General features: G+C 44.3%; 1 long non-coding RNA gene across 9 annotated transcripts in view; it reads left to right on the top strand.

Moving 5' to 3' along the window:
* LOC123835466 (uncharacterized) overlaps positions 1-27,245 on the top strand; it is a 138,653-nt gene that overhangs the window by 90,011 nt on the left and 21,397 nt on the right. The window contains exon 8 of one of the 9 annotated variants that reach the window (XR_010406488.1): positions 12,201-12,275. The exons of 6 other annotated variants lie outside the window; for them this stretch is intronic. This is a non-coding gene — a long non-coding RNA (uncharacterized LOC123835466). Of the gene's footprint in view, positions 1-194; positions 6,166-12,200; positions 18,098-27,245 lie in introns of those variants that run through there. 2 more of the 9 variants (XR_010406485.1, XR_010406476.1) reach the window with 2 other exon arrangements.

The raw sequence follows: 27,245 nt of genomic DNA, 5'->3' as shown, positions 1-27,245 counted from the left end.
TTGAATCATTACGTCTGTTGCTCTTTTATTGAGTTACTTCTGAGTATGGAGAGACTTTGTTAAGAGAGTTGAGATATTTAGGTAGTTAGGGGGTGAGTGCAGTTGAATTCTAAAGGCTGTTTGGCTCAGGACAAAAGAACGATAAATAGCTCAGGGGCACTGTCAGTTTCAGCTGAGATAACTTTCCTTTCCAGTCCTACAGCATTAATGGCGCCCATAATTCAAGCGAGGAGTGTTGGTGGACACCCATCTGCGAAGCGCATGGTTAAATAACATTTGCATGCAAGGACAAGAAAATGGGCACGTTCAAGCTGGAAGAAAATCTTACACAACATCTGGTCCAATCCCCTCATTTCCCAGATGAGGAAAAAGAGGACCTAAGAGTGTGGAAGGGAATTTTCCAGTGCCATGGGGTTGATTGATTAATTAATTAAAATGTTTTTTTACTTTTATTCATTTTTATTTTTAAAATTATTATTTTTTTATTACGGGACTGATTTCTAATAAGTATCTGGATCGGACCGCCTGGTGTGACTGTCCGCTCGCCACGTCCTTGCTATTTGACATTGGACAGGTTACTTCACCTCTATGTGTTTTCTCAGCTATAAAACGAGGATGTTGCAGGGATTAAATAATACATGTAAGGAGCTTACAAGTGGTAAGATCTCAATAAATATTAATAGCACAGAGCCTTTGTGATAATACTGGTTACTCTTATGGCCAGAGAGAGAAAGAGAGAGCATTCAGAAAAGAAAGCTATATTAATATGCTGAAAACTAGCATACTACTAATTAATAATATATTAATTCAATATATTAATATATTGAAAACCAGCATAGACATTAGCAAGACATTAACATTTTGAAATTTCCAAGCTAAGATATTTCCCCTAAATCAGATTGTGCAGATGTTCTAGTGAATGATTCACCAACAGGGCTAGTTATTCCATTATTCCATCCTTTTTTCTTTTTAAACTTGAGAGGATTTCTAGCTGGACGAGAGGCCCACTAATCTCCAGGCAGCTTTAGACTGGCGTATGCTCCCTCAGACCTTTTCCTGGAGAATGTTTAAGGAAGCCTCTCCTTGCTGCAGTTGGGGTAGGTCCCATGCCCCTTGATGTTGACGGGGACTGTACCCGTCTGCATCTTCCCTCACAAGCCTCTGCCACCAGCAGTAAGGGTCAGAGGAGGAGACTCTGGCCTGCGCATGCAGTTGGCCCAGCATCAGGAAGGCACTGCATGGAGGGCCTGCGGAAAGTCCAGGAGCTGGGAGGAGGCCCGGGCTGGGCCCCTCCTCACATAGTTTTCTCCCTACCTGCGCACAGATAACACTCACGATGTGTTCAGTCAGCTGGGAGGATGCAGCATGCAGGTTATAGGGGCTGGCTCTGACTCTCTGGGGCCCCCTTCCTTGCTCTACCACCTATACCACCTAAAAGCACAAGATTTTATGCTTTGTCTTGTTTTGATTTGATTCCTTAGATTTTTTAAAAAAGATTTTATTTAGAGAGAGAGAGAGAATGAGTGGGGGGTGGGGAGATGGAGAGGGAGAAACAGACTCCCCGCTGAGCAGGGAGCCCAACTTGGGGCTCAATTCCAGGACCCCGAGATCATGACTTGAGCCGGAGGCAGATGCTTAACCAACTGAACCACCAGGTGCCCCATTCATTAGATTTTTATTGTGGTAAGATACATGTAACATACAATCTACCATTTTAACCACTTAAAGATACACAATTCAGTAGCATCAGGCACATTCACATTGTTGTGCAGACACTACCCCAACCATATCCCAAACTGTTTCATCACCCCAAACGAAATCTCTGTGTCCCCATCATCTTCTCTCCTCTACCTCTGCTAACCTCTCTTCTATTTCCTGTCTCTATTATTTAGACTATTCTAGGTACTACATATCAGCAGAGTGATGCAATATTTGTCCTTTTGTGTCCGGTTTATTTCACTTAGCATAATGTCCTTGAAGTTCATCCATGTTGTAGCATGTGCCCGAATTTCATTCCTTTTTAAAGCTGAATAATACTGCATTGTATGTGCCCACCAGATTTTGTTCAGCCGTTCGTCTGTCGATGGATATTTGGGTTGTGTTCACCTTTTGGCTATTGTGAATAATGCTGATATGAATATTGGTGTACAAACATCTGTTTGAGTCCCTACTTTCAATTTTTTAGGGTATATACCCAGAAGTAAAATTGCCGGATCATATGGAAATTCCATGTTTAATTTCTTGAGAAACCACTATACTGTTTTCCATGGCAGTGAACCCATTTTACATCCTCACCAACAATGCACAAGTTTCAATTTCTCTACATCTGCACCAACACTTGTAATTCTTCCTTCCTTCATTCCTCCCTCCCTTCCTTCCTCCCTCCCTTCCTTCCTCCCTCCCTTCCTTCCTTCCTTCCTTCCTTCCTTTCTTCCTTCCTTCCTTCTTTCCTTCCTTTTTTCCTTCCTTCCTTCCTTCCTTCCTTCCTTCCTTCCTTCCTTCCTTCCTTCCTTCTTTCCTTCCTTCTTTTTGATAGCCATCCTAATGATGTGAGTGGTATCTCTTTGTGGTTTGGGCTGCATTTCTCTAATGATCAGTGATGTTGAGCATCTTTTCATGTGCTTATTGGTCATCTGTATATCTTTTTTGGAGAAATGTCTATTCAAGTCCTTTGCTCATTTTTTTAAAGATTTTATTTTTAAGTAACTCTATACCCAGTGTGGGGCTTGAAATCAGAGTACCAAGATCAAGAATGGCATGCTCTTCCAACTGAGCCAGCCAGGCTTCCCTCCTTTACTCATTTTTAAATTGGGTTTTTGTTATTCCTGCTGAGTTGCAGAAGTTCCTTAAATATTCTGAATACTAATCCCTTATCAAATATATGATCACAAATGTTTTCTCCTGTTCTGTGGGTTGCCTTTTCACTTGCTTGGCAATGTCCTCTGATGAACGAAAATTATACATTTTAATTAGTCCAATGTATCTATTTTTCCTTTGTTGCTTATGCTTTTGGTGTCATATCCAAGAAATTATTGTCAAATCTCATGTCATGAAACTTTCCCCTTATGTTTTCTTTTAAGAAGAGTTTTACAGTTTTACCTCTTTATGTCTTTGATCTATTTTGAGTTAGTTTTTGTATATGGTGTAGTATAAGCGTCCAACTTCTTTATTTTGCTTGTGGATATCCAAGCACTGTTTGTCAGAAAAACTATCCTTTTCCCATTGAACGGTCTGGCACCCTTGTTGAAAGCATTTGCCCACATAGGAGAGGGTTTATTTCTAGGCTCTTTATTCCATTTCATTGGTCCATACATTTGTTTTTATGCCAGTACCACACTGTTTGATTGCTGCAGTTTTGTAATAAGTATTGAAATCAGGAAGTGTGAGTCTTCTAACTCTGTTCTTCTTTTTCGAAGTTGTTTTGGATACTCAGGGTCCTTTGAGATTTTATGTGAATTTTAGGATGGGTTTTTTATTTCTGCAAAAAAATGTTGGAATTTTGCCAGGGATTGCCTGTAATCTGCAGATCGCTTTGGGTAGAATTGACAGTTTAGTAATATGAAGTCTTCCAGTCCATGAACATGAAATGTCTTTGTATTTACTTGTGTCTTCTTTGATTTCTTTCAGCAGTGTTTTGTAGTTTTCAGTGTCCAGATCTTTTGTTTCCTATGTTAAGTTTATTTCTACTGTATGCTAGTTTATTTTTAACACTAAAATAGTGCTTTATTTGTGCCTGGCCCTATACCAAAAACGTTACAAATGTTACCTTTTTCAGTCCTTATAACTCAGTATTCTGCAGAGGAGGGAAACCGAGACAGGGGTACCAAAACAAAGGGATGATAAAAAGCAAATAAAATAGTAAATGAATAATATTATAGAAGAAATATATGTCAATATATACAAATATTTACGTATGTGGGCAATCTATGTGGTAAGATAAGTGAACAGGTTTGTGTGTATGTGTGTGTGAGTGTGTGTGTGTGCCTACATGTGTGTGTATCAATGATTTTTATGCCCATGTGTTTTGGGATGGTTAAAGGTGTGGCACATACCAGGGTAATATGAATTGACTTATGTATTTTCCTATAATGTAGATAAGTAATAGCCACACTTTGAAATTTTCCTGCCCTATTATTATTTTCTTTTTGTAACATTCCCACTCCTCCTACTCCATGCCTTCTCAAAGTGCCACAAAGCATGTATTTAATTTTTAAGATAAAGTAAATAAAGACTGTTTGGTCCATTGGGATCTTTTTTTGAGAGTTTCGCAATAACTTTTGAGGTAACTAGAAACATCCAAGGGTATTAGGAAACCAGGGTTTTGCAAATTTAGTTTACTAAAACTTGGCTGGTTGATATTAAAATTGACCAGTTAAAAATACTTGCTTACTAAGGTCTTCAAAACAGCTCAAAGATAAATATCTCCAGGGAAGTTTTCCTTTGGTTTCCACCCTTGTGCCATAGGATTGGGCTGTAAAAAGCCAGTCTGGGGCATGGGGCCCGAGTTTCACAGTACGTCTGAAGCAGATGGGGTGAGAAGTTAGCCTCATCTGCCTGGGGAAACTTTGCTTGGGTTGATGGTAGGACACCAACTTGGACAACAGACTCCAAGAGGGCCAAGCTCTGCCCCCAAGACATCAAATCCAGGGTTGTCTGACCCTGGCCTCTCTGGGATTCTGGTCATTACTCAGAAAAAAATGTCTCACTTGCCAAACTAGCTCCTGAATAACTTCCCAGCAGTAATGGAAATCATTCATTCATTCATGCATGCATGCATAACCACATCCGACGTGTACCTATCCGACTTCTTGCCAGGCAAAATACAGCGATGATGTCAAAGGCCAGTCTCAAGCAATAAGTAGAAGTTTATCAGGTGGATAAGGGAGGTGCATCAATCTGGGTCCAACTAGGAGAATAAAACTACCCTGCGACTTGAACGGGGGAACCTTAAAATGAATAATTATTGATTATAGCAGGGATTGGAATAACAAGGTACTGACTAGTAAGAAGTAAAGAGAATGCCGAAGAACACAAGAATAGCAGATATAAGGAACAGCTACTATCTCCAGGGCTGAAATCCAGATCTTGTGAGAGGTGTGTGGCCTCAGCTTACTGCCTGGCAGAGAAGATGCTGTGCTATCAATGGGTCTTGCTGCCAATTTGCCATCTGGAACTTGCCAGCAACCTCACTCCCAAACTCAGTGTCAGGGGAAAGTTCTTCACAGTAAAGTGTCTCACGGGAGGTGCCCTGCTATGAAACGGTTGGAAATGGAGGGATGCCAGGGGGAGAGACTAGCCACTATGCACCACTGGATCTGGGCACCGGGGAAGCCTGCTGCGCAAGCACTTGGAGACCAGGATGGGACCCCCTCCTCCTCCAGTGGTGTCTCTCCTGCACCCTCTACTGACAAAGCTTAACACGGTGCCAACTGGCAAAGAAACAATAATTAAAGGTCTCAGATCCATTTTCATGGGGAAGACAAAAAGGATGAATTTGGAGCCAAGAGGCAATAAACTGATAACCAGCACAAGAGAGGAGGGAATCCCAAGTGGAAGGAGTGCCACATTCAAGGGCAGGAAGGCCTCAGAGAGCTTGCCATGTTCTGGGAGCAGCAGGGTTTCATTTTGGTAATCAGAGCAGCGTCCCCTACATCTATCTCCACATGTGTCTCTGACCTTTCTGATCACAGGGCATGTTTCTGGGAGTCCGTGATGGTGGTTTTACAACCCTACGTGTAAAACCTCAGCACAATCAGGCTTAATAACTAGTCATCGATTGATTGCCTAATTGTTGCAACACTGAGGATTTTTCTGTTGGGCGAGTTCTGTAGGAGCCGTAACCGTCAGGGCACGGGACCTGCATTTTTAGAAGTATAGGGTCCAGAACATGGGAGGTGATTCTTCTCTACAACATCTGGAGTATGGTGTCCCTTCAAAAATCCCTACCTAATAAAGGTTACCGAAAGCCAAACAAAACAGTGGCAACAAAGAGTTGAAGTGTCCAGGATGGCCAAGTGTTTGGAAAGCTTATTGTGCTAGAAACAGTTACAACCTGTTTGCCTCAGGCCTCCTGGCCACTCCCTATTTTCCCTCTTCTATGCCCACCCCCCACCTGCTGCTTCCCATTCTCTCTCTCTCTCTTTTTTTTTTGAGTGAGAAAACATTCGTGGGGCCAGAAGAAGAAGGAGAGAGTGAATCTTAAGCAGGCTCTACCCCCCAGCACAGGGCCTGACCCAGGGCTTGATCTCATGACCCTGAGGTCATGACCTGAGCCGAAATCAAAGAGTCAGACGTTTAACCAACTGAGTTACCTAGGCGCCCCTGTTTCCCATTCTCTTGTCATGCTATACACATCTGCTGCCTGGCTTCATCCACACCCGAGTCCTCAATGACCACTTACGGGCCTGTGACTCACGGATCCATATCTCTCGCCCAGATCTCTCTTTTAAGCTCTGATACCACTTGCCCAACAACTTCACTTGGCCTTGCCACCAACAGCATAGACTCAACATGTACAAAGCTGCACTCACCAGCTCCGTGCTCCACACCTGGCTTTTCTTGTTGGTTGCCTATCTTCTTTGGCATAGTATCACTATGCAGTCAAGCCAGGAAAATGGACTTGAGTTTCCCTCTCCCATATGCTCACATCTGAGTCTTATTGAGTCAGTCCTTTTGGCACCTCTCCCATGAGCCCACTTCTCGCCATTCCCACTGCTACTCCCTGAGGTAAGGCCATGGGCGTCTCTCCCCTCGAGCTCATGTTAGCCCTCTCACAGATACCCCTGTCTCCAGTTCTGTCCCTCTCAAACCACTTCGCATGTAGCAAAGGCATCTTTTTTTTTTTTTTTTAAGATTTATTTATTTGAGAGAGAGAGCAGGAGCAAGAGGGGCAGAGGGAGAGAGAAAATCTCAAGCAGACTCCACGCTGAATGTGGAGCCCCACACAGGGCTCCATCTTACGACTCAGATCATGACCTGAACTGAAACCAAGAGTAGGACACTCAACCGACTCCGCCATGCAGGCGCCCCAAAGTCATCTATCTAAAACTGAAATATAATTGTGTGATTCCCTGTGTAAAACTCTAGCATGATCTGCAATGTCCTTTGTGATCTGGTGCTGGCTTGGCCCTCCATTGTTATCTTTCATTACACTCCCACTCCACGCCCTGCCTTCCAAAAACTTTCTAGCATTGCCACTGGACTTTTGTACCTACATTCCAATGCCTGGAATACCCTCTCACCCTCTCCCTGCTCATCCAATGCTGCTGTCTCCTCTGAGGGTCCACCCCAGACTCTCCAACTCTTCCCCTCCACTCTATAAGCTCTTTGAAGGCAGAAACCATAAATTACTCATCTTTGCACCCCAAGCACTCTGGATGCTGCTTAAAACTGAGTAGGGATCATAGGGGAAGAGAGGAAAAAAATGAAACAAGATGAAACCAGAGAGGGAGACAACCATAAAAGACTCTTAATCTTAGGGAGCAAACTGAAGGTTGCTGGAGGGGAGGGGGGCGGGGGAATGGGGTGGCTGGGTGATGGACATTGGGGAGGGTATGCGTTGTAGTGAGTGCTGGGTGTTGTGTGAGACTGATGAATCACAGACCTGTACCCCTGAAACAAACAATACATTATATGCTAATTAAAAAAGAAAAAAACTGAGTAGGAACTGAATTAAATTTCCTTGACTTTTTTCCTCTTAGTCTCGCGAAGAAAGAATATGACAAACAGGAGGGAGAAGAACATATGATGGCTGACTTTGAAAAATTCAAATGCTATTATAGATAAAAGGCAATTCTGTGTTCCTCACAAAAATGTAGAAACCAAGATAATAGGTGGGTTTTCAAGGAGATAAATTTAAAGTCCGTATAAAGGAGATTTTAGCAACTGAATCTACCTAATAGCGGCATGAATTATCTTGAAAAATACTGACTGCCCCCACTGGAAATGTTCAAAAGTAGGACCGCCATGTCCACTTCTCAACAATTCCTGCCCAGGTGGTACTGGGAGTACATGGACTCTGAAATTGACTCTAAAGTTCCGTGATTCTAGATGCAACATGAAGAGAATTATTTCACAGTGACTCAGAATTTGTCCTCTAAGACCTTATGATTGCCTCACCAAGATGCTTTCTGGTGAACAATGACTTGAAATGCGTCTGAGAACCAGTGTATAGTTGATGGTGAGTGGGCATCCCTGGGGATGAATCTGGGATTCATAAATCTAGGAGGGCCTCAGGAGATGGTGACAAGGCACTCAAGACGGGCAGGTGGCCTCCAGGACTGGGGCAGACTCAACTCAGAGCACAGGTGGGCAGGGGCCTGACTTCCAGGGAGTGAGAGGGCAGAGACAGGCATCAGGGGAACCTGGCTGCAGGCAAATGGCAGACAAGCTTGGCTCTTAGGTCTGGTATTAGGTAGCACCGAGACTCTAGATTATAGAACAACTGGCAAAAGCAAGTCAGGACCCCACTTTCAGGCAACTGAGACAGAAGGCAGGCACAGCACCATGACAGGGCTCTGATTGCTATGCCTGGGGAGTAAGAGGAGGGCTTGCTTCCAAGCATCCTTAATTACCAGCCTCATGTAAAGATCAGAGTGGGAGCACAGTAGGAAGTCAGCATGGATACTGAAGCACCAACCTGCTGGTCTGGAATTCTTCCTTTCCTCCACCTCTCAATGGGAATAGGGTTAGTTTCTTAACTGGGATAGTTTGGGTTCCTTCTACTGGAGGTTATGTGGCTGCATCTATGGAGTGAAGAGAAATGTAGAGACATAAGAGTTACATTTTCACAGTTTAGAGATTAATCTCAGTAGGTCACTGAGTTGATGGAGCCTCAGTTTGAGAAAGAGTTCCCTCTACTGGCTGATCTAAGCCAGGGTCTGTTGACTCAGGGTATCTGTTCATTGTTGAAGATGTATTTAAGATTAGAAAGTTAATGTACTGAGTATAAGAAAATCATTGCTAGGTTTTAGTTTATTTTTCTGATTTGGTTAGAGGTTCTTGGAGTCTTCCTTTTTCCCTCAGTCAACTTTCTTGAGGTGTACTTCACATTAAATACACACACACACACACACACACCCCTGTGTAACCACCACCATCACCACAATCACGATATTGAACATTTCTATCCCTCCCAAAAGTTCCATCATGCCTTTTTGTAGCTAATACCTATCCCTGATCCCCCATGTCTCTGGATAACCATGGATCTGCTTTCTCTCAGTACAAATTACATTACCTATTTTAGAACTTCAAGTAAATAGAATCACATAGTATGAACTCTTGTGTTTAAATTCTATCACTCAACATAACGACTTTGAAATTCATTTATATTATATGTGTTAGTGGTTTCAATCTTTTTATTGCTGAGTAGTATTCCATTGCATGAGTATGTCAAAATGCATCCATTTGCTAGTTGATGGCCATTTGGGTTGTTTCCACTTTGGGGCTATTATGAATAAAGTGCCATCAACATTTGTATAGCAGTCTTTTTTGTGGACACGTATTTTCATTTCTCTTGAGGAAATACCTGGGTGTGGGATTGCTAGGTCCTATGATAGGTGTATGTTTAACTTTATAAGAAATTGTCAGGCTGCTTTCCAAAGTGTTTGTATATTCCACCAGTAGTATCCAAGAGTTCTAGTTCCTTCTCATCCTTGTCAACACTTGATATTGTCAGTCTTTTAGATTTTAGCCATTTTAGTGTATGTATTGAATATATGAAAGTCCTGTTAGATTTTATTTTGGTTTTGCTCTTCTGATGATAAGGTCTTGGAGAATTTTTCATGAAACTTTTTATTTTGAGGTAATTGTAGATTCACCATACGACCGTAGGTTCACAGCAGTATGAGAGGTCCTATGGATCTTTTACCCATTTTCTGTGGCACAGAGAAACTGTGGCACAGTATCACGACCTATTGGATCCTTTAAAAAATACACACCTCTCAAAGTTTAATAAGTAAACAGATACCGGGAACCATCTGATCGTACCCTATGCTCAGTTGTCGATGAGACAGGCAGACTATGGAGCATTGGAAGCTGCCCGAACCATAATGCTAATGAATACTCTGAGCATCGCATTTCAGGGACTAGAAGAAGCACCAATCTGTTAATACTGGCAGTGCTCACTCTTAATGCTTCCAATCGGAAAATACAATATGTGGAATTTCAAATTAGCCACAACGAGAAAGCAAGACTCAGAGTGAACAGCAAGGAGATAGACAAAACTATGACACAAGAGATATTACTTAGAGCTCTGCCAGTAGGACCTTCACTAAGTGTCTTTTTTTCCTCACACTGACATTTTTCATCTTTCTGACTTTGGGACTAATTGTGGGTGGTTCCATTCATGGATAATGAAATAACTATGAACTTGAGTTAGCCCCCAACCTCATTTGAGATAATAGCTTAAAATATTTGGCTAGATCCCAAAGTAAGTAATAAAGTGAACTGATTTGAGTTTTAGCTTTCCATGCTTCCCCTTGCCCACATCTGGTGGAAGGACTGATGAGCAGTGAAATAGCGAAAAGGCAGGGAGTCTATGGGAAGAGGAAGAGAAAGACCCAGGTAATCTTCAGCCTGGATAATTAGCCCCTACAGACTCTAGAGTTGATGGTAGTAAGAGGAGGCAAATCCTTGAGATAAAGGTCACAAGATACTCCTAAGGAGAAGTAAAGACAGAGAAGGTTGAAGGACTAAACTTACTATAATTGTGTATGTAATTAAACAAAATAATGAGAAAGAAAAAGATGAACATTTTTGCCTGATCAAAAACAAATGTAGTGAATCTTTCCCCATTTCCTCTAGCACTTTCCTTCAGAAGGTGGCCATCTTAGCACAGTCCCCACACTACTGTGATAGGACAATCACTTTTGGAGATCATTCGTGATGTCATGCCAAAGTCAAGGTCTCCAAGGTCAGCATCCCCTTTTCCATGTCGAATGGCTGCACCATCCCTCTTCCTCTTTCCTTGCCTCAGTCTCTGAAGGGTCTCTCTTCTCCATGTGAATTTGTCCCACTGTGCCCTTGGTCACTCCTTCCTGCCCTCCAATCTTGCTCCACCAGGAACCTGCAATCATGTTTGAATCTCCCCCATCCTTCAAACACATTCCTCAGGCCTGCTACCCTCTTCCCTTACTGACCTCCACCTCTTCTGACTTTCATTAATAAACATTCCTAAATAGCAATCCACACTCTTCAGTTACTTTCCCCACCACCCACGTGTCTCCTTGACCTTGGGGAAACTGCTGGCCTCCCTTACACACACTGTTTTCTCGGGGGGGGGGGGCGGTCAGCATCGTCCTTGTCACTGGGGCCCACGGCCTTTTCTCAGTCTCATCACGCTGGTCTCATTGGACACTATGGATGCGTCCCTCCCATGGGACACCCTGTACTTTGTGGGGCCCTGAGCTGTTACTCTCTTCCTTTGCTCTGTTTCTAGGATATCTTTGCCGTTGTCTCTGTTGAAGCCCATGCAGAAGTCCCCTTCTGGGCATTATTCTCCGCTGTCCCTATCCGTTTTCTCCCAACAATCTCACCTGCTTCCTCATTGCAACTACAGCCTCTAAACAGATGTCTTTGAACTTCAATGATTTTATCTTCGTAAGGGTACCTTTTCCTACTCTACTTGGCGCTCTACATACTTGTCAAATTGTAGGGTCACATCAGGCTGAGATTGGGCCTTTTTTTTTTTTAAGTTTATTTATTTAAGTAAGCTCTACACCCAACGTGGGGCTTGAACTCACAACTCTGAGATCAAGAGTCATGTGCTCTTCCGTCTGAGCCGGACGGGCACCCTGAGATTGGGCTTTCGATTCACCTTTGTACTCCCTCGCATAATGTCCTGAATACAGTAGAGGCTCAGATGACATTTGCTGAGTGGCATTCTCTTGCCTATTGATGTCGGGAGCCCCCAGCTGGATGGCCTATTGACACTGTGGCCAGACGAGGCCAATTAAGCCCATCACCCCTCCCTTCCAGGATCCCATCCCAAGTAACACCCCAGACCCCGGACATTTGGTAGTCTTGACTGCACAGGTTCCTATAGATGACAGGCAAACCTTCAGGAGAGAAGTCCTGGGAGCAATCGAGCCGTGATCGGCACCCCCTCCACTGTTCCGAGCTGACAACAAGCGGGCATGGAAGCACATGCCTCTTCCAAGTGGCATCTCATTTCTCGGAGGTGACTTTATATTGCTTTGCAGAGACGGGCATGCTGATTCGAGAGAGCCTCCTGGGAGTCGCACCTGAGCCTGGCGCCTGACTGCGGCAGACAGCTGGTTAGTTAAGGCGAATTTTACAGTTAAATTGTGTTCTGCCTGGGAATTGGAAACTACTGCAGAAGGACAAATGCAAATGAGATTCTCGGGGAGGGCAGGAGCTTGTTAAGAAGCCGCCCCGCCGCCAAACCTGATGGCTTTTGGGTTTGTCTTCAACTACTCTTGTGGGAAAACTTATGGGCCATGTTCCGAAAGGCTTTTAGAGAGGACAGAGATGAAGAGCATGGGCTGTGGGGCATGATGGTGGCGTCGCTGTTATAAGTAGGCACAGACCACCTGGGTCAAATGCTGGCTCCGTCTCTTTTGGGCTGGCTAACCTTGGGAAAGTTGCTTTCAATCTCTGAGCCTCTGTTTCCTCATCTGTATGCTGTAAATAATAACATTTGCTTTATTGGGATTAAAACATATACAGATATAAAAACCTTAGCCCAGCACTTGGCATAGAATAAGTCTTTAATCAATGTTAGCAATTTCATCGTCATCATTATTGTTACCTAATAACTATGAGACCTTGGGCAAGTCTCTTAACTTCATGGGGCCCTTTTCTTCATCTCTTGAGGTCGTTGTGAGAATTAAGTGAAAAAAAGATCTATGAAGTGTTTGGAACAGGATGGTCACTTCAGGGCGGTGGGGAGGGGGTGTGAGAGCTAGATTAGTAATATTGTTATTCTAATTAGCCAGGTGTCAGCAAGTCTGCTTCGCTTACCTTAGGACAGTGGGTACCTGCTGGCTAGGACCCCCTGGGGAGCAAAGCACCCTAAAAAAAAGCAAGAGAAAACCAAGTCGGTGCAGAGCTTCAGAGAAAAGGTTTTCTTTCTTTTTTTTTTTAAATTTTATTATGTTATGTTAGTCACCATACCATACATCATTAGTTTTTGATGTGGTGATCCATGTTCCATTGTTTTCATATAACACCCGGTGCTCCATGCAGTACATGCCCTCCTTAATACCCATCACCGGGCTAACCCATCCCCCCTCCCCCCTCCCCGCTAAAACCCTGTTTGTTTCTCAGAGTCCATAGTCTCTCGTGGTTTTCAAGTCAGATGGGTCTGGCTCACAGCTAATGACTTGACCTCCTTTAAACTTGGTTTCCTTCTCTGAAAAAATGGGCATAGTCACAGCTTGATAGCATTTACGCAGAGTCGTGCTGAGGATTCTGCAGACTGGTAACTGCAGGGTGCCCAGGAGAGACTCCCTGTCACTGTCAGTCTTCAGACAACAAAGCTGTGGTTATTGAGCGTGTGGGATTTCCTGCAGGATTCTCCAGGAAGGGCAAGAGAGAGGAAGAGGAGAAGGACAGGGAGTGGTTGGGGGTGGTGGCGGCGAGGAGAATCAGAGAGGGAGGACAGAGAAGTCTGGTTAACAACACCTAAAGGAGATGCTAACTTGCAAGAGACAAACCCTGAATGTGCACTGAGATGGCTTTCTACTCTCTTTATGCCCCACGCATGTGTCTCCCACGGCGCCCAGCCCTGTACTTAGAAAGTCATCAACAGATAGTTACGGAATTAGAAGTTACCCCAGTGAGAGTTTATGTGTTTGCTCATTGCTGCAAGATTCTGGAACTCAAGACCGCAGAGGTGCAGTGCCCTTCTAGAAGTCTGTGTCTGGGGAACCCTGGCAGGCCCGCCATCCTTCGCCGTCTGTTCCTGTGGACCGAGAGGAATCTCATAAAGCCCCAAGGGTTGGGGTTTGGTTCTTCCCCAAAGAGGGTGGTGTGAAGCCCGGGTGGATCTTTTGCGAGAGCAACAGTCAGCCTCATCCAAAGTTCATAAAACAACGTGTCCCCATGGCCAATGGTTACAACCCGAAAGGAGCAAGAGAGGAGCGCACGTTCCTCCGGGCGCCGGCCGGCTGCAAGGAGAGCTGTGCACCAGGATGGAACGCGTCCTGCACCGTCATCTGCTCGCTGGCCAAACTCAGAGCGAGGGACGGGCTGTTGGTTTTCCTCCCAGAACAGGAATTCTCAGAAAATCGATTCTCCCACATTGACGATGCATACTAAGTGATTGAAAGGCCATTAAACCCATTAATGGTGTGCTCTTTAAATAAATAAGTCCCTAAAAGGCATCTTAGGCTTGGCAAAGTCAGTAGACCTGACAGTGTGCTGGGCCTGCCCAGGGACCATAAATATAACAGAACAAATATTGGAGGGGGTGGTGAGCAAACAGGATGAGGGAATCAGGAACAATGAATAACTTGGTGCATAAAGGACAAATGTTGCCAGACAAGCTTAATGGCTTTTATTTTATTTTTGACAGGATTTACAAAACGGGTAGATGAAGGGAAGTTTACATTTTGATTTCAGTTAAACATTTGGCACGGCATCCCACCAAATTTCATGCGCAAAATTAATTCAGATTGTCTTGGATGGAAGCGTGGTCACATGGGTTGAAAATTGGCTGGTGCTCAGTGAACAGCAGGGAGAGGAAGGTGGCCCCTGTGGCCCCATTTTAATTTCTGTCAGAAACGGGGGCTCCTCCTTCTCCAGCTTCTCCCTCCATGGTAATAACAATAACAACAACTAACATTAATTGATCACATACAATGTTCCAGACTCCAGACACTCTATCTTACTGAGACCCTTTGTTCTTTTTGCCCCTTCAGTTTCTCTCTTTACTCTCCATCTTCCTTCCCAAGCGGCTAGTCAGCTGTGTTGATCGCCTCAGAGACGAATGTGATTTGAATGTAGAGGATGCATGGCAAAGAGAAAATGTTTGGGAGAAGCAAGAAGAGAGCGGGGCTTCCATGCTCTGACTAGAGACCAATTCCCCAGAGAGACGCTCGTAAGCAGAGAGGAAGCTGGGGCTGAGGGTGTGCGTGGGGCCCTGCCTCCCGTTTCTTAGGCAGAGCTGGTGCCCGTGTCTCCCACCGCCCACTGCCCCTGAGAGGGAGCCTCCCGGGGACAGTCCCAGAGGCTGGCACCACCAGCGAGGCTCAGGAGCAGAGAGTGGCCAGGTCCAGATGGACCAGTTGGCCAAGAACATCGACCTCTCAGCAGTGGCCTTGGGGGACTGAGGACAGTGAGTCAGCTGTTGGCTGTCTCCCCTGACCTGGAGAGGTAAGGACTCAGTAAGAAAGTGAGTTGAGTTATAGGGAAATTTTTTCTGGCATACTTAAGATTGTGGAGGCATTGGCTGAGTTATTCCTCACTGGATGGCTCACAAAACAGGCCCGGAGAGGATAAGTGGTGGAGCCAGATAGGAGCTCGGGCAGGAGCCCCCTCTACTGACATTTTGCCCTCACTGAACGGTGGTTCTAGTCCAAGTTGCTGTTTCATGTAAGGCAAAGACCACCTCAAGCCTTTGGTAAGTGGGAACAGATTTGGGGGAATAAATAGCCCAGAAGGAGAAAGCAGCATTATCCACAAAGCTCTGTTTTGTTTTAGGACCATAAAAAGCCAGCTGACTGACTGACTGACTGACTTCCTTCCTTCTTCCCTCTCTCCCTCCCCTCCTCCTCCCTACTCTCCTTTCTTTCTTTTCTTTTCTTTCTTTCTTTCTTTCTTTCTTTCTTTCTTTCTTTCTTTCTTTCTTTCTTTCTTTCTTTCTTTCTTTCTTCTTTCTTCTTTCTTTCTTTCTTTCTTTCTTTCTTTCTTTCTTTCTTTCTTTCTTTCTTTCTTTCTTTCTTTCTTTCTTTCTTTCTTTCTTTCGTCTGTCAGGAAACATGTATATTGGGAGCCTGTTGTGTGCCAGCCATAAGCTTGAGTCAGGGTGGCTGCTTGGTGAGGGCACACACACAAGTGGGCAATTTTTTTATAAAGATTTTATTTATTTATTTGACAGAGAGAGAGAGACAGCGAGAGAGGGAACACAGCAGAGGGAGCGGGAGAGGGAGAAGCAGGCTTCCCGTGGAGCAGGGAGCCTGATGTGGGACTCGATCCCAGGACCCCAGGATCATGATGTGAGCTGAAGGCAGATGCTTAACGACTGAGCCACCCAGGCGCCCCTACAAATGGGCAATTTAATTCAGGGCCATTTTTATTTTTAAATGCCCTGAGCATATTCTCCTTCTTGATCCTTCTTTAATAGCATTGAACTTAATTTTTTCAATTTACTGGATTCAAAGTTTAATATTTGAATTTTTAAAGCCAATGAGCTAGATCAACATATATTTGCTCAGTTGAGTTTTGACAAAGGTATTGAAGCAGCTCAATTGGAAAGGGTAGTTTTTTCAACAAGTGATGCTGAAACAACTGGATATTTATATGGGAAAAAAAGTGAATCTTAACCTTTATCCCACATTATACACAAAAGATAATTGAAAGGGCTAATAGACCTAAATAAAAAGCTGGAATTATAGAACGTAGAAGAAAAGAAAGGATAACATCTTCATGATTTTGTCTTATTTAAGTTTTCTTAGGACACAAAAAGCAATAATCATTAAAAAAGATAAATTTGGAGTGCTGACAGATGGTAGCTACACTTACTGTGTCAGAACTGCATAATGTAGAGAGCAGTCAAATTGCTATGTTGTACATACGAAACTAAAGTAACATTGTAAAAAAAGATAAATTTGATTTGATTAAAATTAAAAATTTTTATTCTTTGAAAGACACTGTGACAGGTTGAATAAGCAAGCCAGATAAATGTTCACAAAACATATATCTCACCACAAAAACAAAAACCTGTATCCAGAATATAACAAGACAGTCTTACAATGCAGTAATTAAAAAACTCAACTCAGTTTTTTAAAATGGGCAAAAAATATGAGCAGAAATTTCACAAAAAAATGTGTAAATGGCCAAAAAGCACATGAAAAGCTGCTCAACATTTCATCTCATCAGGGAAATAAAGATGAAGACCACAACAAAATATCACAACATGCCCATAAAAACAGCGAAATTTTAAAAACATTGACAATACCAAGTGTTGGCGAGTTTGTGGAGCAACTGGAACTCTTGCACACTGTTATGGGCATGTGAAGTGGTCCAGTTGCTTTGGAAAACAGCTTGGCAATTTCTTATAAAGTTAATTATACCATTATCATTTACTCAATGATTTCAATCTTAGGTAACTAATCAAGAGAAATTGAAACATATATGTCAGCAAAAATTTGTGCATGAATGTTCCTAGTAGCTTTATTTCCTTTTTTCTTAAGATTTTATTTATTTGAGAGAGAGAGAGAGAGAGAACATGCATGAGCAGGGGAAGGGGCAGAGGCAGAGGGAGAGGCAGACTTCCAGCCAAGCAGGGAGCCCGATGCGGGGCTCGATCCCAGGACCCCAGGATCATGACCTGAGCTGAAGTCAGACACTTAACCCATTGAGGCACCCAGGCGCCCCATAGTAGATTTATTTCTAAAACCAGAAACAACCCAAATGGCCATTGACTGTTGAGTGGGTAAGCAAATTGCAGTATAGCCTTGCAATGGGATACTACTCAGAAATACGGAGAAAAGAACTACTTGAAACAACATGGATGAATCTCGCATACAGTGTGCTGAGAGAAAGGAGCCACATACCAAAGACTACATAATGTATGATTTCATTTCTACTCAATCTTTGAGAAAGTAAAACCAATCTGTAGTGACGAGCGAACAGAGCAGTGGTTTCTTGGGGGTAGGGTGGGGAGACTGCAACAGTGTACAAGAAAATTTTTTGGGTTGTTGGAGATAGTCTATTTCTTACTTGGGGTGATTGTTACATTAGGGGTGTATACATTTGTTAAAACTCATTGAACTGTATAAAGAGGGGACTTTCTATTGTATGTAATTATACCTCAATAAAATGGATTTAAAATGAAAAATTGAACAAATAAAATGAATCACAAGCATTTGAATAAATAACAGCATTTATTTTTATTAAGGGTTCAAAATCTACAAACCAATTTCTTAACCAAATTTTCTCATACATTGAAAGAGAGAAATATTACATAGGAGAAAAACTCCGCATCTTGACCATGTTCTCACTGCAATCTCAGGCTCTGGAAAACAATGATGCATTCATCACATAAGAAAGAAAGAATAGGAGAGTAAGACCTCCCTTCTAATCATTCCAGGGATCATTCGGTTCCTACTTAATTGAGTTTTTCCCTGCCCAGATGCCCAGAAGTAGGAAACTGGGTATTCATCTACAAAGCACAACAATTCACAAATACTAAATTCGATTCCTCTCATCTCCTTCTATAATTTCCACAGTTGTGTAGAATGTAGAACAGATTGGCCTCCATTAGAGCCAGGAGAAGGGAAAGGGATTGGCCCCCCTGGCTTAAGAGAACTATCTGCTAAAAATACAACTTTCTTTTATTGTCTGGCAAAGCGGCAAAGAGTTCCGAAGTAAACATACTATATGTTTTGCTTTGAGCATTATATTTCATTGACAAATAGTATAAGTTTTATAACACAGGCTGCTGACATCTGTTATAAGCAAGGTTTTGGAAGAGCTTTTGGGCACATCCCCCCTCACCAAAAGCTAGATTAAAATGCTTTCGTGTGGTAGGCTGGATGCCCGTAGTGTGCTATGGAACACACATAGGCAACAAAACTGTGTGCAGCAAGTGCTTCGTGGAGGAAGAGTCCTGAAGGTTCGGAGAGAGAAGGAATTCACTGTGAAAATAACCTACATCACCCTTATGGAATTTGGTATGTTGGCAGGAGTGAATTTTCTGTTTCTGTTTTCCAAGTGAACGGCCTCATGCATGACTCATGTTTTAGAGAGCAGGGGCAAACACCAAACTGTGTGTCTTCTTGGTATCTTAGGTCGTGAAACAATTCTTCCCTTGTTAAGTTCCTTAAAGGATACCTCCTTCTCCTAGTCTCCTTTCTGGACCCAAGGGAGCTGCCTTAGTTGGCGATTTGCATGTGGTTCTGCATAAGGGCCCCCATGATCGGTATTTGCCTTCACCCCTGCCTGTTTGGGGTAGCAGATAGGCCAATAGGATAAAAACCCTGCCCTATGTGACTGTTTATTAATATGCTGTGTGGGAGAGTGCGGTGGGGGCCAGCGCCTTTGCAGATCTGCTCTTTACCCGATATCCCCATAAAGACGGGGGAACTATTTTTCTCCGATGAAACAATGAGTAAGAGAAACCTAAAAGATGTCCAAGGTCACCTTCTATGCACCGTCTGGGCAGGCAGGGCTTGTCCCTGGGATTACATCTGCTTTTGTTTTTCTTTGTACTATCTTCAAAATATAGACAGTTTCCAAAGATCTATCTTAGGTCCTTGTCTCTGCTCTTGACCCTCAGCAGTACCACTCACCCCACGGCTTCCTCTTTCATCTGCATCCATCCAGTGCCTGACATTGAGTCTGTGAAGGTGAATCTAACTCGCGTGGGGCTCTCTGGATGCTCACAATCATACAGGAAGCCAAACATGGCCCCCTTATTAGGTAACTGGTTTATGACAGAGGTGTGCTCAGATATAGACTGCCGGGATGGCGTGACAGAAGGTGTGATCCAGGGGGTCAGGGGAGTGTTTGTAGAGAGAAATAGGGAGTTGGCCGGGGAAAAGGGGTCAGAGAGGGGAAGGGCATTCCAGGTAGAAGAATAATTATGAACAAAGGCATCAAACTGCCTTGGGGGAATTACAAGTATATTGGTTTGAATTAAAATACTCACAGCAAATTCCCATGGAGCTCTTACTATGTGCAAAACACCGTCCAAGCTTTTTTTCTTACTCCTACCTATCCTTCAAAGTCCAGCCCAAATGATGCTTCCTGTACAAACCCTTTCCTGATCTCTCTTCATGGAAACAATCTTACTTTCCTTTGGACTTACATAGCTTTGACTTGTGACATTTATTTCTTTATCTTGTAGATTAGTTAATGAAGTATCTCTGATACACTGTATTTGGCTATATGCCCTGAGAGCCTGGAAACAGGCAGATAGATGCATGTTTCATCTCTCCCTCAGAGCGCCCAGCACAATACCCTGCACATGGTGGCTACTAAAAAAATTTGCTCATCACTACAAGAGTGGATGAGTGAACGGTCTCTTCAGGCAGTATCGTGGTAACTCACTATCACTTTTTCCTTCCTGAAACCACTAGCTGTGACTTAAGATTCAAATCCCTGCCATCTTGGTGACACAGAGCTCATGTCCATTTCCAGGTCTCTTTTTCTCCCAGGAAAGCTTTAGCGTATCTAAAATCAACTGTTTTCCCCTCACATTCTGAATAATCTTAGGGTTTTTTCCATTCCATATATCATGAAAAGCACTTGGCTTAATGTCTCACATAGTAAGTTGTGGTTGTTTTTACTTATATTCTCTCCTATCCCCTCACAGAAACTATTCCCTTCAGCTCCCTCAGATAAATCAAAGCCCAGACTTTCATTTCATGGACATCAATATTAATTGAGAACACATTATGTGCCAAGCAATGCCAGTAGGTTGGTGGGGAAGACAGATGTGCCGAGAGGACTCCGTGTGTTTAGCGCCCAGGGCACAGGGAGCAGGAGAGGGAGGTGTGTGCTGGAGGAACTGATGCCTGAGTTCAGTTGTGAAGAAGATGGAGCCAGGTGCATGGCACGGGGTGGCAGAAGGCAGAAGGGTAGTGGTGGAAGGGGAGGGAACATTCCAGACAGAGTGGAGAGAATATATAGGACTGGTCTTGTTTATGAAGCCCTGTCTCTCTCTCTCTCAGCGCTCCTGCTAAATTACCTTAGGTGTTTTTCTTAACGGACATCTGGTCTCCCCAGCTCTACTGTAAGTGTCTTAAGAATAAAGATGCTGCCACTTCGTTGGGATAGCGAGAAATTGCTAGAAGTAGCAGGCAATATTAAGAAGAGCAGATGCTGAGTAGGTGTTGGAGGGATGAGTGCAAGGTCTGCAGAGGCGGGCTCCTTTAAATGAAATGGAAGGTTTTGTCCCCGTGTGTAAAGATAGCTCCACTCGTGCCTTGAAATGAAGAGTGAACAGACGATCGATAGCTTCTAGCTTCTGGCCTGGGTGTGGTAACATCCAGGCCATTAATATGCTGTTGGGCCCTTTTCCACGGGCATTTGTTTCCTGAAGCTGTGCTACAGCATTTCTGAGGTCCTTGGCTTCCTCTCCTACCGTTTGCACACCCTTGGGGAAGAAGGGCACTCTCTCTCTCTGTTTATGAACGAGGTAATGTGTGTCAAATTGCCTTGGCTTAACCAGGCAATCATGTACCTTTACAAGGTACGGGGAAATGTTTCTCTGCGGTCAGATTGGCCCATAATGCACATCTGTTCTCTTGACCAAACTCCAGCAATCTGCCCTCGCTTAGCTGCTAACTCCACAACCTGCTCCTGGCTGGCGGCCCAGGCCCAGCAGGATAGTCTCTGTGTGGCCTGCCAGCTGGGGTTCTGGCTGTCCAGAGGCACTGGAGGGTGGCAGTTAGAGGACTCCAAATTCATGGGTCCTCATAGCTTCAGGGCATCCTCAGAAAATCTACAGAGGGCTCCGGAGGGATCCCAAGGGACAAGAAGAGACGCAAAGAGGATTTGCCTACGGAGAAGCAATGAACACTGCCATGGGGAAGATCAGAGTGGAAACTGAAACCAGTATTTGCTTGATTTTTCCTTTTAGAAGATGACCTACGAGGGGGTTGAATTCAATGAAAAGCCAGACATATTTTTGTCCTTCCCCGAACTCTGGCTTTCCCCAAATTCCATGCATGGGTTCTGCACATAAGTAAATCCCTGTGAACGATGCGCAGCCACTACCGGGAACAGTGTGGAATTAAGCCCAGTTGCCTTCATGGAGGACTTCATTTCCAAAGATCTCCATACCCAGCACCTCATGACTTCTCACCATCCCACGACCTCCACCTCTTTCCCAGCTGCTGCCACCACTCTCCTGGATGACCATAGCTTGTCACCTTGCTTCTGCTCTTGCCCCACAGTGGACTATCCTCAACATAGGTGCCGGGATTTGCCTCTTAAAATAGGGCAGACCCTGTCACGTCTCAGTTTGAAACTTTCCAGTGGCTTCCCCCTGACACAGAATCAAAGTCAAGATCCTCATATTGGCCATCAGGGCCCTCCTTTTATTCCTTCCTGACCTCACTTCCTTCCCTACCCCTCGCTCACTCTGATCCAGCCATGCTGACCTTCTTCTGTTCCTTTTGTTGGGCACTCCTCCCCCAGATGTCTTTGCTTCTTTGCTCAACCAGCCCCTTAAGTCATTCCCTCACCGTCTTCTGGTCTTTGCTCAAACGTTGCCTCTTCCACAGAGCCTTCTTGTCACTCCTGTGTGAGATTGCTCTCATGACCACCCAGAACTTCTGTTCCAATTCCCTGTTCTGCTTTTCCCACAGTGCTTATCATCCCCTGACATAATATAGATGCTGCTTTTGATTTTCTATTTATCTCCAACTTCAGTTTTGTCTGCTGATGTTCATTGCTGGATCCCCATGCCTAGAACAATGCTGGGCACATAACTGGTGCTCGGTAAAAATTGGTGGAATGAATGGATGACTGAAGGAAAATGGAATCAGCGTGAGCTGGGGATGTAAGATAAAAATTTCAAAATCTGAAAAGATAGAAACAATGAAGTCTTCTGAGAACAAAAGAGTACCCTGGACTTAATCTTAGGCTGTGAACAATAATTAGTGCAGGACATGACACAGGACAGGATTGATCGGCGAGGATAACAGCATTGCATCCAACATTCTGGTTGCGGGTGTTATACACTGCTTCTTGCTCAGTTAAGAAAGAGAAAGCCCTGGGAGATGCAGGCATTAGTTATGAAAAAGTAGAAAGGAAGAGTTAAGCATGAACATTCATCTGTTTTTCATTTAATTTTTTTTAAGATTTATTTATTATTTGAGAGAGAGAGTGCGCACGCACATGTAGGGGGCAGTGAGGGGCAGAGGCAGAGAGAGAATCTCAAGCAGACTCTCCACTGAGCGTGGAGCCTAATGCAAAGCTTGACCCCATGACCCTGAGATCATGACCTGAGCCAAAATCAAGAGTCGGATGCTTAACCAACTGAGCCACCCAGGCACCCCTCTTTTTCATTTAATAAATACTTAATGATTATCTGCTCCATGCATGTCACTCTGAGGAAGCAATGGAAGACCCCACACAAATCAGACACCTCCCTCTGGCCACACACATATGCTCACTTTCAGGGGGATAAGGCGAACGCAGGTTTTTGCCAAAAACCCAGGGCAAGATGTGACAGGTGCAGAAGTTACTGTGGTTGGGGTCTGGAAGAACCTTTGGAGGAGATGGCAGGGGACTTGGGCCCAGGGAGCTCTGTGTGAGCAGACCAGAGTGTGGGAGGGGGCATTCTGAGCTGAGGGAACGTAACAGTAAAGTAAAGGGACCACATCCAAGGAGAGGGACTCAGTCACATGTAACCCCACTCACATAGCAACCTGGCTCCATTTCTCAGAGAGAAGTCATCTTCAAAGCTACCATAGAGGAGGAGCAACATAGAATAAATCCAGCACCCTCCTCTCTCATGCTCTCATTCCATGGCTTCAAAGTGTGACCTCTGGATGAGTAACATCAGCGTGACTTTAGATGTTACTTAAGAGGTTAGAAATGTAAATTTTCAGGCCCTGCCCCAGACCCCTTGATTCAGAAACTCCGGGGTGGGGCCCAGCAGTCTGTGTTTTAACAAGCACTTCAGGTGATTTAGAGGACTGGTACTGTGGTACATTCCCCATTATGTTCCCCAATCAGCAGCCATAACTTGGGAGTCATGGGGGCCCCAACAAGGAAGTCTGATCCTCAGTAGGAAATGCCAAGACCAGGCTGCAGGACCCCATCCCCACCCGGGCCTGCGTCTATGTGTGCCGCAGGCTGATGGATGGTACAATGGCCCAGATCATTCCTTCAGAGAAGCAGACTTAGAACTTCCTGGGCTTTGGGCACAAATCCCAGTGTCTCCCCTATCCCAGTCTGTTGGCAGTTTCTCTTTCTGTAGCACAGAATTAGAGTTCCACTCTCAGTGCCTTGAGTTAAGCATCACCTTCTTCAGGGACCTTGTTCATGGTGTCAGTGTCTCTGGGAGGACAGCAGTCATTTGCGTCAGGAGGTCTTGTCCTCATTTTCTTTCTTTTTCTTTTTTTTTTTTTCTTTTGCAGATAAAGGTTTTATTGAGTAACTGATCTGTGTTACTGCCGAGGCCACTATGTTTGTCCTCATTTTCCTCACCATTACTGAGAGCATCCCCTCATCAACGCATAAAACACTGATGGAGGATCTGAGCCATGTTGGGGGAGACTGAGCTCTGAGAGACCATCACTGACCCTTCCTCCAGGGAAGAAGGCAGACCTAAGTGGGAGGAGGAGGTCGTGTGTGTTCAGAGGGACCACAGAAGAAGAGGGGCAGGAGAGGGAGGCAGGATCTCATGGTGATGGAGAATGTGGGCTTTGAGGCAGGCAGAATTTGTTTGAATCCTAACTCGGCCAGTTACTAACTTTTTGATCTTGGGCAAGTGATCTATTTCTTGGCACTCAGTTTCCTCATTTGTAAAGCAGGTATAATCCCAACTCCCACAGGTGTTTGTCACAGAGAAAGGGGGCTAAAGATTGTCAAGTCTCTGTCACAGTGGCTAGCAGAATGAAGTGCCCGATGATCGGCAGCTACAATGAGCAATGTGGCAGGGGACCAACGTGTCCTTGTTTCTGAGTTTGCTGAGGAGTTACTCCCCTCCCAAGTTTCTGCCCTTGGACCTGCTTGCTGACAGTAGGGTCAGGATGATGCTCCCTTGTTATACTCTTCTATCGGGATAGTGATTTCTGTGAGCATTCGATGAGCACTTGCCGGCCACAGCGTGGCATTAAAGGAGCTAGGAGGGAAGTGTGAAAAATGGGTAAGACCTAGTCTCAGGGTGTTCACAGCCTGGAAGTCCAAGTTCTTTTTTGGATGGTGGGATTTTCAGAGAAGTCATTTCATTCCATCCTTCACAAATCCTTAATGCCCTTCCACTCTAAAGACAAAAGAAGACAGACGTGGGATGTACAACATACGTCTTCCTGATTGTCAAAAATTAAGCAGTCTGGAAACATAAGTGTTGGGGAGGCTGAGGACGAAGGGGCCCTCTCATACACAGCCAGTAGGAATATAAATGGACACTATCACTTTGGAAAACAATTTGGAACTGTCTAGTAAATTTGAACATCCATATATACCTAACAACCCAGCAATTCCACTCCCATTATACACCTGGAGAATCTCTTCACATATGAACTTGAAGACACATGAGGAGTGAAAACAAAAAAACAAAACAAAATTGGAAACAGCCCAAACTTCCATCCACAGAAGGCTGGATAGATAACTGGTGGTCTTTACTTGTGGTAGAACAGTCTACGGGAATGAGGCTATCCTCATCAACTGTGACTATCCGCGTCACCCTGGCTCAGTCTTGGGTAACATAATATTGAGTGAAAAAAGCAAGTATTGGGAGGCTACTTCAGGTGGGTCAATAATGTTGAAAAGCTTCAAAAGCAAAAAACCAAACAATATATTATTTAGGATTATATGTATAATATATATGATAAAATTATTTTTTAAAAATCAAACGGTAAGCACAATTTGGGACCGGAAGGGAATGCAGAACACAGTTGTTTGCAGCAATATTGGTGATACTCTAATCCTTGAGCTGGGTGGCGGGTTCGTCAGCGTTTGTTTATTTTATTGTTTCGCTTCCTATCTGATATTGCATGCGTTACATTGCATGTGTTCTTATGAATATATCACAAACATTGCATATAATTTTTTTAGTCTGGCTTCTGAGGCAGACAGGCAGGGGCATGAATCTCATTTCCCACATGATTTTGGGTTGTTACTTCCCTTCTCGAATCTGCAATACTTAAATCTACTGAGAGCCTACTGGATGCCAGCCCACTCTGCTATGTACTTTCCATCTAATATCTCAGTTAGTTCTTGCAAAGTCTCTTTGATGTGGATAATGTTCCCATTTTACAGATGAGGAACTGAGGGCAAGGGAGGCCATTAAACTCACCAAGGGCTCAGCTAGTGAATGGCAAGGCAAGAATTCCAAGACAAACCTGACTCGAAATCCCTGCCTCTAGCCAGATACCGTAACCCTTCCACATTCGTGAAATCAGGATCATTTTCATACTGCATCACCGGGTTGTTCCGAGTCCTGAGTGCCAGTGAACCTGTGGAGCATGTTATAAACTTAAAGGCCCGTGGAGCACTAGATGTTGGTAGGAGCCGCCAGCCTGTCCCCTCTAATGAGGCACTGCCTTTCAGACTCAGAGGGACTGGCATGGAAGCAGGTGCTGGGGGTACAGTGCATGGGGCTTTTACCCTGAACCAGCTTTCCTGTGGGCATTTTGGTGTCTGCAGCCTTAAGAGGCCAGGCCTTGGGTGTGTGTGTGGGGGGGGGGGGTTAGTAAAACAAGGAATCCTCACTCCAGGTTGGATCTTAAATGCATCTGAACTGGGAACACGGGGTGGTGGTGCCAAGTCTTTGCTTTTCCACACTTAGGAGGAAGCTGTGCGTTCCCGCTGTGCTTGCCGTGGTGGTGTGAACCCCTGTGTGGAGACGGGCACCCACATAGGCCACGAGGGGGATTAGGCAAGTGGCCCGAGGGCTGGCCCGGCCCCACAGGCACTGTGATCACCTTCAATTATAGCAGCTTAACTGGCTTCTTTCTCATTAGAAATATGGGGACAGCATTTAATGCCCCCACGGGCCTCTTGTCTGGTTGATAAAATCTTCCCATCTGTTTCCAGCAATGGATCCCTCCAACTTCTTAAAAGCCCAATCAGAGACTTTGCCTTAACTAGGAGAGAGTCGGGGTGTGGGTAGGTTAAATGCAGGAATTTCTGCTGGCTTCAGCACAGTGGTTTCTGGAACTCATTGGTTTTGGCTTTTTTTTTTTTTTTAAACAAACTGACTGAGGTTAGTTCCCTTTCTAATTGATTAATCTCTTATGCTTGGCAATTACGTGGATTTAGAAAGTGGGTAGGATTTGGTTCTCCTGGAATAGAACTCATTTGCCATTTGTGATAAAGAGCAAAATTCAAGAGTCTGTGGCATGCAAAGCAAATGGGTTTTGCTTTCTTAGATGTACACC

Source organism: Mirounga angustirostris, unplaced genomic scaffold, assembly GCF_029215605.1.
Source record: "Mirounga angustirostris isolate CCGP_5_RB_7025 unplaced genomic scaffold, mMirAng1.0.hap1 SCAF_12, whole genome shotgun sequence".
In the NCBI taxonomy this organism is placed as follows: domain Eukaryota; kingdom Metazoa; phylum Chordata; class Mammalia; order Carnivora; family Phocidae; genus Mirounga; species Mirounga angustirostris.
The sequence above is the reverse complement of the archived record's forward strand: the minus strand, read 5'-3'. Positions and strand labels throughout refer to the sequence as shown.